The sequence below is a fragment of the Clinocottus analis genome, unplaced genomic scaffold (genome assembly GCF_023055335.1).
Source record: "Clinocottus analis isolate CAN_PGR_092001 unplaced genomic scaffold, fCliAna1.0.p SCAF_16, whole genome shotgun sequence".
In the NCBI taxonomy this organism is placed as follows: domain Eukaryota; kingdom Metazoa; phylum Chordata; class Actinopteri; order Perciformes; family Cottidae; genus Clinocottus; species Clinocottus analis.
Window position 1 is genome coordinate 5,780,811 of NW_027175887.1, and position 18,100 is coordinate 5,798,910.

Genomic DNA, 18,100 nt, shown 5'->3' on the forward strand with positions numbered 1-18,100 from the left:
AACGTGTGTTACGTATGTGTTATCGTAGGGTGACTTCATGAGTGTTTACGGGGTTTAAAGAGTGTTTTATGGTCTAATACTAAAATAAATATTATTAAAACGAAACTCAACCCGCTGTGATAGTCTTCTCAAACAGTTCATTGAATGATGAGCAGCTGTGGTGAGACAGCAGCTTCTCTACTTCTAAACTCACGCACGCCTGTATTGTTAAAAGACACTTCCGCGCCAAGTTGCATAACGGTGTGTGTCTTGACTAAACCGCTGCACTGGACAGCTCTGCTGCTTTCCTTGCGTTGGCAGCCAGTCTGTACCAATCTGTCCCCACTGTTGCTGAGCAAGGACGAGCACCAGGAAAGTCGGAAGCGGAACGGGACCGGTAAGACAACGCGCTCTGCTATCTTTGTGCACTGTCACATGTGAGGAAGACGTCTGTCTGCAAAAGTTTTGATTTGAAGGGGATTGATCTGGATGCGACAGTTTCAGGTGGAGAGTTTAGCGGAGTTCTGAAAGACGGGTACATGAAACAGGTGCTGGTGTGAAGTTGTATTTCGCTCGTCGCTTTCGATTTTCTGCGGGTATGTTTTTGGACCATGAGGTTTTGGACGTTATGCGTAATTGCGCACCAGCAGCACCAGACGTTGAATCCCCCTTCTGCACACTTGTCATCCGGTAGAAAAACAAATACTTTTAAATTGGTTCATGAGTGATAAAGGAATATGTTCATGAACTGATGCAACACATTGTTCAAAATCATAAAGAAACTAATTAAAATCAAATGGTGATGCGACAGAAGGAAGAAATGCATAGCTCCCCATAACGCCTAATTGGGGATGCTAAGATGTAAGGATTTTTTCATTTGACATCTCATTTGTATTCTAGCCATAAAGGAGGTAGATATCCTAAAACAACTATTCAAGTTACTCATACATTCAGCTGTGGGTCGATATTGACATTTGACTCACTCATGTACTCCATCCTTCATCCTTCCTCATACCAACAGTATGCCCCCATCTGCACTTATGATCTAACTTCAAATGTCCCCCTCTTGGTATTATTATTTTTGTGTAATTAAAGCAAATACAATATACACTTTGTTCTGAAGGGAAATCACTTTTAATATATATATATATATATATATATATATATATATATATATATATATATATATATATATATATATATATATATATATATTTACAAAGGGGGCAATATTGAAATCACTTTTTTATGACCTTATCAGACGTTGTGTTTCTGTCACCTTTGAAAACAGGAAATAGTATTCACGTTATATTATCCATTGTACTTGTGTAAAATGTTTACATTACACTGTGCTATTATGTCTTCCTCCCCTGTTGATGGACATGTGCTTTCATGTTGACCATTAACTACCCACACACACACACACACACACACACACACACACACACACACACACAGAGACTATTTACTATAAAGTTATTTTGGCAAGTTTGGAAGTTTGACGCGTCTATTTCATCAGTGCTGGTATGAAAAGTGCATTTTACAATCACAACAGTATAGAGAGAGAGAGAGAGAGAGAGAGAGAGAGAGAGAGAGAGAGAGAGAGAGAGAGAGAGAGAGAGAGAGAGAGAGAGAGTTGTAACAAGTAAGAGGTCTTTTAAATCAAGTGGAATATCACAGGGTTACATTAAAGAAGTTGTGGCTGTTCGCTTTGTTCTGACTTTATTTATGGCCACGGCCTTTCAGGTGTGCTTACCTCTGATTACGTCCTGGCTGATAAAGACAGCGACGTCTTGCTGTTATGATGACGTGTGCAGTACGCTGTTTGTGTTTTTACTTTTTCAAATCTTTTGTCAGAGGGACTTTGGCATTTGAGAGTTTTCACCTCGACTGGTGAGATAGTGTTTTCTGGTGCTGCGCTCATGTTCGTCATGAATCATTTGTTACTGGATTTCTTTTGTTTGTTCCAGTAACAAAGCAATGCAATTACACTGTGTGGTAATATGAAACCTGTTTGTGTTCTTGGTGAGAAACTATAAAACTCCCAGAGCAGCAACATTGCAATTTTAATGTTTGGTGACACTAATTTAATGTACTGTATATACAAAGGTTAACCTTGCGGCGTGTTTTGCTACCACAGAGGGAAACAAGTACTTTACAAAAGTGTTCTCAGCTTCCTTACTAAAGAAATGTCTGGCTCACAAATACCTCAAAGCCACCGAGAAGTGTGATTTGAATTTTTGTGTAATCAACTAGTTTTATTGTGTATTTACTCTGCTATACATATTCATTTGAGCTATTCTCTCAAATGTAATTCCTCATTAATATAATAGTATTATATTATATACAATATATAATAATATATTATTGAGAGAGAGAGAGAGAGAGAGAGAGAGAGAGAGAGAGAGAGAGAGAAAGGGTTGGAGCTGACTGACTGAGGAACCATTTCTGTTCCCAATTCAGTGTCTGTGAGAGCGTTGCTGATGGTAATATTGTGGTGAGTGGATGAAAGGGATTGATATGTAAACAGAAACATTTGACAACTATTTATACGATATTTACAGCTAAATCTTTATTTGGACCACCCTAACTTTCCACAAAATGCCACCCACACATTTATCCTATTAATAGTGTGGGATCAGACAAGAATTTAGTGGAATGAATGGAAATAAGCAGTAAAGAAAACAGAAGAAACAACAGGACAAACTGTACTGAAACATCCCCTGGCAAAATGCAATAAAGTGTCTTCTTGCTTCTTGTAGTGCTCAGTGCTGAAAACACTTATTTATCTGACCGGGTCATTTGACAGAAAGGGGTCACGCCGCGGCTGCACTCCACATTCTGTCCACTTTGGGAATTGGACGGGCGAGCTTTTTGGAGATTATTATCTGAGATTGTTAGTGTTGGCTCATATGAAGGTGAGAATGTAAATGTTAAGCGGCCTGCATGAAGAGAAAGAGTGTAGAAAGAAAGAGGTGCAATATAAAGAAAGAGGTGCAGTATAAACAAAGAGGAGCGAGCGAGAGGACATCATTAGGGAACTTATAGAGAGAAGCATTCGCATCCGAGCCCACACATCTGGATGGAGATTAGTAAAAGAGTTTCCCGACGAGCGGAGCGTAAGAGTCTTCGTTGATGTAACGCTGAGTGGTTTACAGTGATGCCTTCATTGTAACCACAATACGGAGTAAAGCAGAACGTCTTGACAAGAACTCTTTTTTTTTTTTACCTCAGGGCTTCCAGCCTTCTTCCCATTTCCCACAGATCAGGCTCGCCTGAGGTGCACACACACACGCACACACACACACACACACACACACACACACACACACATACACACACACACACACACACACACACACACACACACACACACACACACCATTATGTATACACCCAAATGTCTCTTTTGAGTGAGAGATGTACAGGACATAACTCCTCCTCCTCCTCTCTCTCTCTCTCTCTCTCTCTCTCTCTCTCTCTCTCTCTCTCTATATATATATATATATATATATATATATATATATATATATATATATATATATATATATATATGTATATATATATATATATATTTAAATCAGCCAGAATGGCTAAATGAAGCGAACTCAAATAATAAAGGTTATGTCGCTGCATTCCTAGTGTGATATTGCTGTCTCTCACCATATCATTTTCTGTATGATTTTGCTCGTCTGCTGTCCAAGTTGCCTCTCGCTATTCTGCTTTGACCTTCTTTTGATCCTCCTCCTTACGGCTGTTATCTATGGAATCATCACCCGCTGAGCCAAGGTGACCGGCCCGCTCACACCGAGCAGCACGCACAGCTGGAGCCCGCGACGGCCAAGACTGAATTTAGACACTTTTTGTTAACCTTTGTTGTTCTCTCTCTCCCTCTCTCTCTCCCTCTCTCTCTCTCTCCCTCTCTCTCTCTCTCCCTCTCTCTCTCTCTCCCTCTCTCTCTCTCTCTCTCTCTCTCTCTCTCTCTCTCTCTCTCTCTCTCTCTCTCTCTGTGACTTATACCCTCAATTTCCTCGAACGCTGACAATGGTCAGAGTAGCACAGTGACCTTCAGTTGGGTTCTGTGAAAAGTTTTGTGCTAAAACTGTAACATACTTGGTGGTCGCTTTTCCGATTGCCAGTACAAACACACAGTTAAGCTGGGGGGGAAGCTTGGCACAGCACTGTCATAGCTGATGGTTGTTAATGCGAAGTACACAAAGCAATTCATTTTAAATGAAACCAAAACATTCAGACTCTCGTGAGTTTGCATTTGTACGTGGGTTGGGCTTTCTGAAATCATAGGCTACTTTTTTAGTTCTCTCTGCAGCATTATATTTTGGTAAACTTGTCTTTTGGGAGATGCTCAGAATAACTCAAAAGTGTCAATTCGGTCTTACAAATGTCTTTAACAAGCAAGCTTGATAAATTATATACAGTCCCCTGCCAAACTCCAGGGTTCGGGTGATGAGGGGTGGCATGGCAAGTCACAAGCTGTGCAGGGCTTTGCCTGACAGGTACAATGAAAAGTGAAAATCTCAAATAAAAAGGCATCAACACTGGCCATGCTGTCTCTCTCTCCCCGAAGGAGCGACGGAGGGGTGATACCCATCAACCTCCTTTGGCCTGGGTGGGTGCCCTGTGTGAGCCTTGATGTGACTGGGTGACGGTCACAGGGGGTCTGACAGCTGCACGAAGCCCGCCTCAGGGCATGCAGGCTGCCCTTTTTCCCGTTGCGAGCCCCCTCCCTAGTCCAGCCACGGCCCGGCAGACTGGCACGTCCAATTGGAGGTGCACAGCCCCGGGGACAGACTCACCAGAGGCCGCCTGGTGAAGTGACACCGCTGACCCTGGGGAGGCCGGGTTGCGAATTTCCAACCAATCTCTGGATGACAAATACCTTGAAAGCTGGAATGTCATGGAAACCAGTAAATCGTAAAATATGGCACTCTGAAGCCCATGAATTTACGATTTATCAGACAAATGAGACGAAGAATTCGCTAGCTCGCTATTTCCCCACTGTATGTTCAGGGGGTGTCTGGTGTTGAGACACCAGACACTTCGATTCAACAGTTTGAGTCAAGCATAGAGACTGAATTATGTGTATGAATAACTTTTCATTTAGAAAGTTATACCTGCCAGTTGAGACATTTCTTGATGCTAACATTAACTTTAGCCTGTGTAGCTAACGGGTTAAAAGGACATAAAGTTTCTCCATTCCTCGTTCAGACCTTCAGTATGTCAACGTTTTGAAATGAGGTCTCTCTTTTTCCATCTCTGAGTCTCTGTGTCATCCCCCCCTCACGTCCTCTCATGGCGCCTTTCACGTCTCCACCTCCCCACTGAGCCTGGAGGGGATCTGGCAGCGAGACGTTAAAACCGAGGAGAAAAGGCAAAGGGAGTCAGCTTTTTCCCTGAGGGCACATTGAGCTTCATTTCATCTCAGTTTGATTCGTTGTTATGAAATCACTATCCTCGTCGTTAACCGAAGTCTGCCTCAGTGCTTCAAAACCTTTACTTTCTACACACTCACACCTGTGTAATGACTCACACTGACAGTGGACCCAGTGTTGGAGCCACGCACTCGCCTACACAAACACATCTGCGCACACAGTGGTGCGCTTATGCTGCCGAGCTGCTGGTGAACGGCGGCGCTCCGGGGTTAAACACTGGCTCAGTGTGTTGGGGCAGGTAAAGCTCCTCAGCCACGCCGCACAACAACAACAAGTGCTAAATAGGCCGCTTGTTGGGGCCCCAACTGCACGCCGGCAGGAAGGGCGGCGGCTAAAATCGTTTGATCAGAAACATGCAGTGATTGATTGCTTTCATGAATATGCAGATATTGTGTGCGGGAGTGTGCGCGTGTGGTAACTGGTATGGTCTTTTTCATGTTCCTTGTGTAGCTATGGTTTTCATTTCAACTTTTCTTGTTTTACATACACTCATTCATTCAGTTACACACAGCCCATGAGGTATGCTGCCCAACACAACCACAGTCTTTCAGTGGATCTCTGCTGCCGGAGCTGTCCAGGGTTATTGGCCTTGCTGAAGGGTATAATTGTCATCAATGTCGACAGGATGGAGAGTGTTGCTCATTTGCTTTTCTCTGTATTAAGATTATTTTTAGCTGAGAAGACTAGTTTCTCTGTCTCGGACCGTGTGTGTTGAGCTCTTGTCCTCATCACTTTATAGGCTTTCTACTGGATTATGATCCCAAAATTATGAAGACGGTGCTGCAGTGAAAAGTAATAACTATAAATAGTATAATTGTTTTGTTTGTTTGCTAAATCCAAATGAATGAAATGCATTAGTTTAAGTAAAAATAATTTTAGCTGCCAGGGATTATTCTGTTCCAAATTACACTGTGCTCTAAAAGCTTTTGAATGATGGTGTGTATTCAAGCACAATTTGTCCTCACTATACTTTAGCTTTGGCTTCAACATTATCAAGTATTTTTTTTTCTGAAGTGAGGAGCTACAGTAGTTATGTAGTTTGATTTCACAAGTCAGTGATAATAAAAACAATCGCAGATGTTATTGCTTCTAAAGATTCTGGTCAAAATCTAAATTGTTTTTCGACTCTCTGAAAGATGACTTTGGTCTGGCTCGAAGTATGAATATAAGTAAACACTGTGGCCTATGTCAGTTAAGATGCCCCCCACAGATATTTATATCATTTATGTGTCATTATTTTCACATTCAGCTCGCCAGGACTTGAGGTTAACTTCTGTACCTGTGAATTATATCTTTTTTATCCCAACAGGACTTTTGGGTCCAATATGTATTATGGAGGAATGATGAAATACTTTCAAAGAGTCCACAATCTTTTTTCCCTCCGAGTAAAATGTTAACAGCTCCTTCTATAAAGCTTGCTGTTGAACATGAAGCAGCATCTGTTTGGTCTCCTGCTCAGCAAACCGCTCCTCTTCTGCCTCCCGCAGCCTCCTATAACAGCTATCTGAGTCATAGCCCGCAGGAGGTGGCACCAAAGCTTCCTCTCCACCCGACTGAGCCACCGACCCCCCGCCCCGATCTCTCATTGATCAGGCGGGAAAGGCATCTAATCCATGCTGATCACAGTAACCTCCACCGTCTGGAGGGCTGGATCTAAGGCACACACTCTTGTTTTACTGTGTCTCTTATTGAACCGTGCCGACTGCGGGGAGCGGAGATATTGATAGGTGTGGCTCGGGTCGCCCCGAATAGCCCGATAGCGTTGGTGATGCTGAAGATGGGCCTGTGATGCCACTATTGATGGCGCAGATGACTCAAAGCCACTGAGTTCAGGACTGCCACCTCCACAGCTAAACTGGGGTTTGGCAAATCAGTGGTGCCAGTGGTATACTTTGATTAAAAGTCAGATTATCACCCTCTGTATATGGGCTAAGCCGCTCTGGGAAACTGACCTTGTTTAATCTTTCCACAGTCTCTTTATTCTTTCACAGTTTGTGCCATTTAAGGGTGTGCTTTTTGTCTTGCGGTCTTCCTCTATCGTCCTCCTCATTGATAGCTGAGGTGTTTTTCTGCATTGCACAAGTGTGTGTGTGTGTGGGCTATGTGCCTTTGCACTCGGCTTGGGGCCTCTCATCATCTGTGTCGAAGTGGTGGGCTGAGAGTGGGTGAAGAAAGCAAGGGCAGCTCTCTGCTCTTCAAGATCCCACATTAACTCCACCTCCTCCAGTTTAAAATCCCTCTTAGCCCTGCAGCATCCCAGACATCAGCTCTTAGCTCACACGGCTGACGCACACATCGACTCACTGATCCACTAAATCACTTCTGTTAACTACATTGATTCTCTGTCTCTCTCCATATTTACTTGTTTGGTGAGTCAGTGTTGCTACAGTACATCCTGGGTTGAACGAGACTGTTTCTAGCACTGATTCAATGCAAACTTTTTGCGGATTTCTCTTGGTGTTTTGCAATCTGAGTTTTAAACCAAGCTGTGTTGCATTAGCGACGCAGCAAAGCCATATCCCCGTAGCGCTCCACTACATTAGTTGACTTTATCTTCCACCCACAGCTTAGCTCAGGCCATCACAAACTCATACGGGCCTGACAGCTGCTATAATTGAACCATATATTTTTCCCCCCTCAGTAAAGAGAAGAAGGGGCATCTTTCAGTGCTCCACTCCTCGGAGCATTTTTGCTGACAAAACAGAGGCTGCTGGGGTTGGGTTAACAATTGTAATGACACCGCTGTCAGAGAGGGGCATCGCGAAAGAGGAATGGGTACACCGGCTGTCTGGAAGAGCCACACATAGCCGACACCTAGTTTGTTCTGCAAACCTTGGGGAGTGAGAGAGCGTAATAGAAAATGCTTTCACACAGCCCACCTCTGCTTTGCACTAATGACTGTCTGCTGCACTTTAAAAGGATGTTCTGTATTTCTTTATTTATATAAAGAAATGCAGTACATATAAGTATTACTTAATATTTGACATGATTTGGAAACGTTGTTGTCAGTACACCTGAGATGTTTAGCTCAAACCATCGTAGCAAATGTTGATTGCAGAATTATGCTTTATGTAACTTTTGTGTAATATCTTTACACAAACATTGTTTTTCAAAGAGTACAAGTCTTTTCTTCTTCTGCTGTCTAGTTTTTACAGTCGGCAGACCTGACATACAGAATACCAAACCAACAGGAGCTTATCGTATCTTTCTAATTCTCCCACAACCTGCGGCTGCATGTCACCTCGCGTGCGTTTTCTTTCTCTTTCTCTCATATATACAACAGATACACTCGCGTGGGACATGAATTTAGTTTGTTTTCCATCCATTGCTCACATAAATGTGACGATATCAAAATAGATCCTAATGAAATTTCCTTGTCCACTTTCATCGGTAAAAATGTCCTTGTCAGTGTTATATAAAGATTTATACAACATTGGTAAATTACAGGGTTTTATTTAAGCCCTCTCCCCTCCGGTTATTTGAGTGAACGCAGGCTTAAGAAGTAAGCGGGGCTGATTATTCATACATATGACAAATCTGTTAAATTCTCACACAAATATAGTGCACAGTATAGTGCCAGCTTGAAACATGAAATGAAACTGACAATAGAAGAAGAAAATGCCTAAAAGTGACAAACATTAGACATATTGTAAACATTTTTCATGATGCTATTTAAAAAGTCAATGCTCATTTATTCATATATTCAAATATCTGCAGGCTCAAGAACAAGTGCATTAAATACAAAAGCCACTTTTAAAGAATAAGTTTGGCATTTTGGGGACATGAGCACATTTCCACTGCATGGTTTGTCTCGTCTTGACTCAACTCTCCTCTCTTTAGGTGTCAGGTCCTTCTGGTTTTCCTCTGCACATACTGTCGTAGTGTCGACAGGATCATCAGCTGATATTGCTGAAAATGGTGGTCGCTTTTGACTGCTTGGAACTGCTTATAATTCTTTAAATGTTTGTGTTTGTGCAGGATGTGTCGTGCTAGAGACTATTCTCTCTGACCCGTCAGCTGCAGTGTACCATCTGTCTATATGAGACAGATATGAGGGTGGTTGATCTTCTCATCTAATCCTCCACCAGAAAGGGAATGAGCATACATCCCAAAATGTCAAACTTCTGCTTTAAGAAGCCGGTGTTTGTTCATGTAGCTATTCATTGATCTATTTGTTTTAATTGTTTTTGCTTTGTTTTTGTATAAGTTTGAATGAGTGACACCAAAGAATGTGAACAACAAGAATCCAGCTGAGACTCTCGTTGCATTTCATCCCCCGCTTTCAATGGGTGAAACGTGTGTGTGTGTGTGTGTGTGTGTGTGTGTGTGCATAGAGAAGTCGTTAATTAATTTAAATAAAATACAGTAAATGCAATCTTATGCTGTGTTGTTGCAGAGTTACAGGTGCTCGTTTAATTACATTTACATAACTCCTGCTGATGTAAACACATAAGCTTACATTTCATTTAGCCATTTAGAAAAAACATGTTTTGATGGAAGCCTTTCACTTGAATGTGGAATAATTTGACTATAAAATCCAGTGTTATTGTTAAATGTCTCAGACTGTTTTATAAACATCAGTAGTGTACAAAATGATGAGATGCTTTTCATGTTTCTTCTCCCTGAATTTGAGCAATGTAGCCGTTTTGAGAAAACAGGAAGTAGTTCTCACAGCATTTCCTACGTTTGCATAAAGTCCTCTTGACAGCAGGATGGAAACGTATCGTGTGCATAGAAGTTGTTTAATATTCTTAACACTGCGCTCAGTGATTGCCTTCGCTGGATCTCGACAGCCTGCCCACTTCACAGCCTATATCAAGGCACTCCTCCTTCACTGTAAACTTTTCTGTGGCACATGAACACACGGGCCTCCTCTGGCCCAGGCTCACATATAACCCCAAAAGCACACAGTGAAAACCTGTAGGGAGACTGACCCCTCGCAAGGTTCGGAAAACACAGAGAAGCGCCCTGTTCCCCGTCTGGCTCGGGACACCGGAGCACACTGGAGCCTTCAGAGGGATGAAGGCAGGAGGACTGGATCGGTGGGGAGGACACACATTGGGGCTCTGTATTTCTGTATTAAACTTCCTCCTCCACCTCCCTCTGGCACAGACGTCTCTCTACACCATCCTGTTTCCCTCCTGTACGCGAATACGCCTGTGACACCAAGCCCCAGGGTTGCGTCTGATTTTGTCGAGAGCGATACCTCCTGCCAGTTTTTCTCATCTGCTGTGGCTCGCATCTCCCAGGCCCAAGAGTCCCTACCTGTGACCTCAAGTCTTCTCTCTACTGTACAGAGCTTTGTATCGGAGAGAGAGTGAGCGGCAGCCTGTCTTTCAAAGAGATGAGTGAGGGACCGTGAGGGCACTTCTCAGCTGCATGGGAGCTTGCTAACCCTTGCCTTTCTACATGCGTAGAGAGGTGTTTCATAAATGCCATCCTCTACGGCCACTTTCTGTAAGCTAAAAGCCTTCTCCCAGGTCGGTGTTTATGTTAATGACTTTAGTCAGGGTTTTGAAGTGCCTCGATGATGAGCTGCTAACCTAGAAACGGCTCTGACCTTGGCTCACTTCAGGGAAACGCTCTGGTTTCTGACTAATAGAGTATGCCCTATTCTTTCTCCCACAACATGCACTCAAAATAGCTCTGGCATGCCCCATTAAGCAACACTTTAATTGTTAACACGGCATACTCTGTCCTTGGCACACATTAACTACTTCATTTAAATGTCAGTCCCAATTAAAGAAGGACTGAGGAGACGGGCGTTTTATCCGAGAACGAGTGTGGTGTAGCAACCACAATTGCCATTATCTGCTTTTAAGGGGTTGGAGTGCAACCCCAAACTGTTTTTGGCATCTCACCTGATGAATGATGAATGACTCTGGGGTACCATTTCTTATATAGTTGTAATAGGGTAACTCCACTGTTTCCACACTTCTAGATTAGTTTCCTAGTCATGATGGACTGCTCTGTAAAACAGTTGTACAATAATCTTTTGGGCGCTCTGAAGGAGCTTTGTCGAGTAAAAAATAACTGTCACCAACGATTGAAAACATTTTACTGGAAATCAATCTGGGGGTGAAATGGCTTAGTTGGTATTTACCATGTGAAGAGGTCAAAGGCCTTGAGGTGAGGGAACGAGTGAGTTGTACGTGTCAAATGACGTTTACAGGAATTCCCCTAATGCAGATGTTTGAAAGGTGTGGGGTTAAGACGTTTCCAAAGATGTTTGACTATCCAACAGGTACTTCTGTTGAGGCACACCGGTCTCTTTTCAAAAGGGACAACTCTATACGAAGAGAGTTTTACTTCATGGTAATTTAAGGATCCAGACGTTTTGAAGGTTAACCCCTACCATAGTCCTAAATTAGGGAACATCCCGGCATCGCCTGCATCAGTTTCAACCATTATAGTCCCTCTTTTGTGATTATCTCAACTTTATGGAAGTACAATACTAAATTGTTCCTCTAAGCGAAACATGGCGTAGATGCATTTCACTATTCAGTCTAATGCTGCTCCAGTGCTTCAAAGGGATGTGTTTGTATTTGTCACTGACAAGGCAGACGCCTGTGACTGATCTTTGTTTCCCAGTGTGTACAGTGACTCCTTTCCTTCCTCTAACTGAACGCCTCGGGCGACATACCCTGAGAAACCCGGAGAAAAATTCCACAGTTGGCAACCGCCTCTTTCAACCCCTCCAGCCTGTCGCCTGCTCAGCTGCGCTGTGACACAAACCCCATTGCCCCTGAAGAGCAATAATGCTAGCATTAGGTTCTGCACAGGATGGTGCCCGCCCGGGGGCCTGCACGCAGCCGTCCACTGCTGCAAACAGAAGCACGCACACACCGAATCCATTCCCAGCACTGCAGTACCAGAGAGATGGCCAACAGGGATGCTCCCAGGTCCAAATCTCCTCCTGCAGCCGGACGATAGAGTCTCACGACGTTGAGAGGGAGCAGGCCGGGATTGGGACACTCTTTGTTTGTTTTTTTGCTGTTTTGTTGTCCCACTACCATGAGCTGCCTGCATGTCTTTTAAGCTGTCTGTATGTTTAATTGTCACCCCACTCAGAATGTGCTTGTATTGCTTTATTTTTTTTGTTCTCTTTCCATGAAGCACTAGCTGCTTGTTATGCACCATCTGATAGCGGTAATGCACCGGTGGCTTCCTGCCTAATGACTGAGATAGGTATAGTCTCTCATTTTGGCAAGCAGACATAGTGTTGTCATGGGGATGATGTGTGGGCCTGTCCTCCTCTTCTGGAGTGAACCAGTGAGCGGCGCTTGACTGCCCACCACCACCAAAAGGCGCAAAAACGCCACCACACACACATGCTGACACACACAAGTACACACGTAGAAGTACCAGCCCTGCAGACGGGATGAATCAGTGAGCTCTTGCATCTCAAAGAGGAGGTGGGGGGGGGGGGGTTGTCTAGATTGATCCAGTCTTATAGCGTGAGCAACAATGAATCACAGCGTTACTTTGGTTTTAATCAACACACTTAGGTTACAAATGACTCACTTGTGGAAGAGCACATCATTTACATTTCTGGTTGTTTGCTATTATAATGCTAATGTGTTCCTCAGCGCCCACCAGCCTACTTGAACACTCTCCATCATTCAGTCCTCCTATTTCGAGCGTTTCTCTTTCTCTACCCGTCTATCTCGAGCTCTGGCAAACCCTCCACCTATTCCCTCTGTCCCACAGCCCCCACTTCTGTCTTCTGCCATGCTCCCATGTCTCCCATTAGGAAAGGAAATGAGGCGAGGTACCGATGCAAATATCTTGGACCCTCTCACTGCTCCCTGACTCATCAACCAGACACTGAAACAAGGATGGAGTGAGGAGGAGAGGAGGAGAGGAGAGGAGGAGAGGAGAGGAGGGGAGGGAGGAGGTGTTGCGATTAAACAGAAAAACAGACCTATACAAAACACGTATGATTGCTACACAATGAAAAAACTGCCTTCACAATGCTGTAACTGCTTTTCCCAGAGGTTATTATCATGCAGAAAGCTTTCTCCGGCAATGTAGAGCAACAAAGGGAGCATAAACCATTCAACACAGCATTATTTCTCACTTTCATTCCACATCCTTCTTTTTTTGTGGCGTAGCTGTCCTATCGTTCAGCCCGCAGTGCTATTCCAGCAGTTCGGAGGGGTCATTCCTTTTCTCTGCCTCTTGCTTTGTCTGTCTCTGACACACTTGATTGTTTTGTAGATTATATTGTAAAGGGCTCCCCTCAATGAAAGCACAGTTTGCTCTTCATTAATAGCTTACTCTACTGGATTGCTTTGTACATTCATGCACAGAGATGGTCTGAAGAGATGCATAGAAATGATTGCCCTTCCAAGACTGTGTATGTTTACATTTTAAACTTTTTTTTCTGTCTCGTTGCAATTCCTATGGAGAGTCAAGGGGAGGAAAAAAAAGAGTGTGAAGCATAAACAAATGTATTTACTGTCACAATTGCAACAAAGCTGGCAGACTACATAGTCTCAGTAAAATGCTGGTGGCTGCAGCAACCAGCTGTAGGTGGAAAAACACTCTGCACATTCACTTTGTGATGATCAGAAGCTGCTGTTGCTGAAGTACTCAGTCAGGATGTGAAAACTTGAATTGTCTTTCTGGGGGATGTTAAAGTCCCCTCCCTCATCGGCAGGGTTATGGAAATGAGGGAGTGTATTGCTGACTCACATTCACATCCAAAATAGTAATTGTTGACAACTAAATGATTCCAGCTGCCCCAAATATATGTCTGCCTTTTCATAACAATGAACGAAAATATATTCAAAGCAGCAGCTATATGTATATGTTTTCTTTGATCTTAGGGATTTGACTGGATGCAGAGCAAATGAAAAAACATGTTCAACCAATGAAATTAAAATTCTGGTCAAGCAAACTAAGCAGTGAGGCAGGTTGTAAACAAATGCTCAGTTTAAAAGTATTTCGGGGGATTTGAAAGCACCTTTTTTTTATTGAAATGATCCCCGGCACAAAAGTGAAAATTAAAAACCGGAAAAAACATTAAATAAATACGTTGAGCAGAAACACTTCATTGCTCAACTTAAATAACATTGAGGTTGTGAAGAACACACAAAACAAACACTCCTTCATGTTCTGCTGTCAATAAAGAGAGAAAGTCCCGCCATGTGGACACATTTGTCCCAGCTGGGTGGCTGGCCCACAAGCTTGCCCGGGCCTCCAGCATGAGCGCTTTGCTCCAAAGGCACGGGGCGCCCCACGATTTAAAGACAGCACAGTGGAGTCCTGATGAGTGTAACGATTATCTCTGTGGCCAGTTGGGCCGTTTACCCGGCTGGTGTCCTGCACCATTCCTGCTGTTTGACAAGCCATGTATGAACAGAGAGGGTACCATTTGTCTTTGTCCTCAAAGGGGAAAAGATGAAGAGTCTCTTTAACTGCAGTGCCAAAACCTGTGTGTGTCTGCCTGTGTGCGCTTGTGTGGCCAGCTTGATGTGTAGACTGCAATACACTTCATCTCAAGTGGTCATTCCAGCCATATTGTGTCCTACTCAGGCGTTTCCTCTGAATTCTCTTTCACTTTGTGTAACTCTCCGTCTCTCAGTTTAGCACTTCTAATATTAGTCAGGTCTAATTGATGTGTTGAGTGTCATCTAAAAAGCTAATTAGGGCAGTGGTTTCTGGTTAAAGAGGAGGAAGAAAGTGAACAGAGGGTTTCTATTAAACAGGTTCCCCACCCAGACCCTGACAGCGCTGTATTTCCCCCCTCAAGAATCTGCTTTTAGCAGTTTGGTTATAATTCACAGAGGAAGTGGTTGTCAGATTCAGAGAGAAAGGATTATGTTTCACCACAATGTATACCATAAAATAAGTCTAAGTTAAACTTCTCTGAAATACATCCTATTTTATAATTGAATTGTTTTTTCACAAATACACTACACGTATTATAATATTTTTCCCTATTAACTTATTTTCTCATTGCACATCTCCTGCTGTTGCAAGCGCGGCGTTAAACAGCTGATAAGACTATGACTCAGACAGAGGAGGCGTAGGTAGTTAATCCACAGCCCTCCACTGCTGTTGAGTGATCCCTGCTGCCAACATTATGGTGATCAGACGTCCAGGGATTGTCCAGGATCGTCCCAGATGCAATCTGGGATTGAATCAGTCTAAAACACTAAACTACCACTTTTATCTTTTTTTCTTCTACCTCTAAATAGCTCTAAGAGGCTTATTCCTGCATCTTAAAATGTTGCATTCTGCGAGAGTACACTTTCAGTCGTGCAACAGAGATCCAAAAGATCACATTAAAACAGCCTGATAGTAATATCCAATAGGTGGCAGAGAAAGTGTCACAGTCGGCTATTTAGCTGTTAGCCTGCACTTTGTCACACTGACAAATACCTTGTCTAATTAAAACAAATACCTGAAATATGTCATATTATACTAATCCTATCCTTAAGTCGAGCTATGCAGTTTACAGATTAACTAAATATATTGCTGGATATTGGGAGAGAAATTCTACATTTGCTCCGGCGCTGTCCATGGTGTTGAAAGTTGTACTCGTTAGGTGCACTAAGCGCTGAAATAATTGCCCCTCATCTTGATGTAAACACATATTGTGCATAAATAAGCGCATACATGTGTACATGCATGAATGTGCAGTACTAGGCTGCACCTAAGGATCCTCGTTTGGGGGTTTTGAAAGGATGTTCCCTAACCAACATGTGCCCTGAATCTGCACGGATAGTGTGCACAGTGAGCATGAGTGTGTGTCCAGGTAAACACAAAGATGCATGTACAAGCTTATGTGTGACTTCTTTATTCACTCAGACGCTCAAGGTGAAAATGCAATATCGGGTTTTCACACCAATCTCCTGACTTTCGTTCAGGAATCTTGTTAAAATCTTTTCCGCCTTAAGGTTTTACACTCTTTTCCCTCTTTTTTTCGGAGTGAATTTCCCCTCTGCTGCTTTTGCATGTTAGAGTGCGAGCAGAGTGAACAAATTAAGACCGAGCTTAATAACAAGTCAGCCTTTAAATTCTAACAGACTGGCCTTGCATGCATGGGTGACTGTCAGAGCCCTCTCCCCTTCACCTCCAGCAAAAACAAACACAACAGGGAGGGGCCGGGCCTCGCCTCCCTTATGTTATGTCCGTTCTCGGAGAGTGGCCTGATTTAACACCATCGCGTTTCAGGGTGCTGTGAGAGGGATTTAACGTCACGATGATGTACTGAGTAGCGTGTGTGTGCCTCTGTGTATTTTTTTCCGTTTCATTAAGCACAGGGTAATGAAAGCCTTTCTTCACGCAGAGGAAAGTCATTTTCGTTTGGCTTGATTGTGTTTCAATCCAGACAAATGTAGAGGCCTTGTTTTTGTCTTTCTAAGTTACTGTTTGCACTTAATGTTCTGTGTTGTGTCTCGGTCCCCGCGTGGGAAAAGGAGATGTCCGATTTTATCTGTAACGGCAGGCTCAGAGGATGTAGCTGTCGCAGAGTTTTGTTTGTTTTGAGTACTGGATGCTTTCATGTAGCAACGGTTGTTGGCGCTGTGTAAGGGTCTACTCTGTATGTGTCTCATTAAGCCTTCGTATATGCGTATCCTCCCTGCGATGGGTCTACTTACACATTCCCCCCTGTTTCTGTGTGTGTGTTTGAAAATGTCAACGTGATAATGCACACAGGGAGTTTTATCACCTTGCATTGTGTTTTATAACCAGGAAAAGCAGCTTAGTTAAAGGCCAGGTATTGGGTTTTTGAAGAAAAGACATTTAAGCAACAGTTAAAAGCATTGTAGAGCATGCTTTGACCAGGACGCCCTGAAAAGAGAGATCTTGTATCTCAATGGGACCTTTTTTGGCAAAATCAAGTAAAAATACTTGTATCACATGATGAGAATCGTTAACTATCATCGCATTTTAGATAGAATAAGTTAAAACAGTCAGTCTTTGATGTTGAGATCAGAACGTCAGATTGACTTAAATGTCCTTTACTGACTTGAATTATTTCACATTTTTATCAACATTAACATAAATTTAGGAGACTAGACATTGTTAAAGCTGTGTAAATGATAAATCTGGTGATACCATGCGTATCCTGGTACTGGGGATACAAGTCAATTCAGCACAACTGTAAGCAATGTGGTCTATTGAGAGTTTCTAAATATAATTTCAGGAAAACTGTAAAAAAAAAAAAACCATACCATTTGTTCTTTATACAATTAGAACAGTAGGATTTGCATTTGCGATTATCGCAGTAACATTAATTATCACAACACTACTTTGTCGTGCAATCTGGGCCAATTGCATGAAACTATAAATGAAAGAACTTTCGTGTTTCTGAGAATCGCTGCAGTATAAAAAAAAATGATATTGCGAAACTCAAGTGGGTAGAGTGTGAATGCATTAACAATGGCACTGGTTTAATCAGTTTGAATATGTAGCTGCTCCTCTAAATCCCATACATCATATTTCAAAACAGCAATATTTAAGGCTGAGTGGTGATGCTTTTACAAACTTCACCTGGGTAAAATTTTAGGATTTGCGAAAGCTTTCTCACTCCGTTGAGGCGGATAAAACCTCGGCTTCGGTAGGCGTGTTTTAGAGCACTTTCTTTTGTCAGTCGAGCGTGGGTTGATTTGGTGGAGCGTTTTTTTCTGTCTAATTTGAAAAAGAGCAGGAGGCTG

The 18,100-nt window shown here is 42.9% G+C and overlaps 1 protein-coding gene across 1 annotated transcript in view; it reads left to right on the top strand.

Annotated features, from left to right (window-relative positions):
- The first annotated feature begins 320 nt into the window (after positions 1–320).
- The window catches only part of znf385c (zinc finger protein 385C), a 110,201-nt gene continuing 92,421 nt past the window's right edge, over positions 321–18,100 (top strand). Inside the window, exon 1 of the mRNA XM_068579326.1 lies at positions 321–376. The gene's annotated coding sequence lies outside the window, so the exon portion shown is untranslated. The remainder of the gene's footprint in view (positions 377–18,100) is intronic.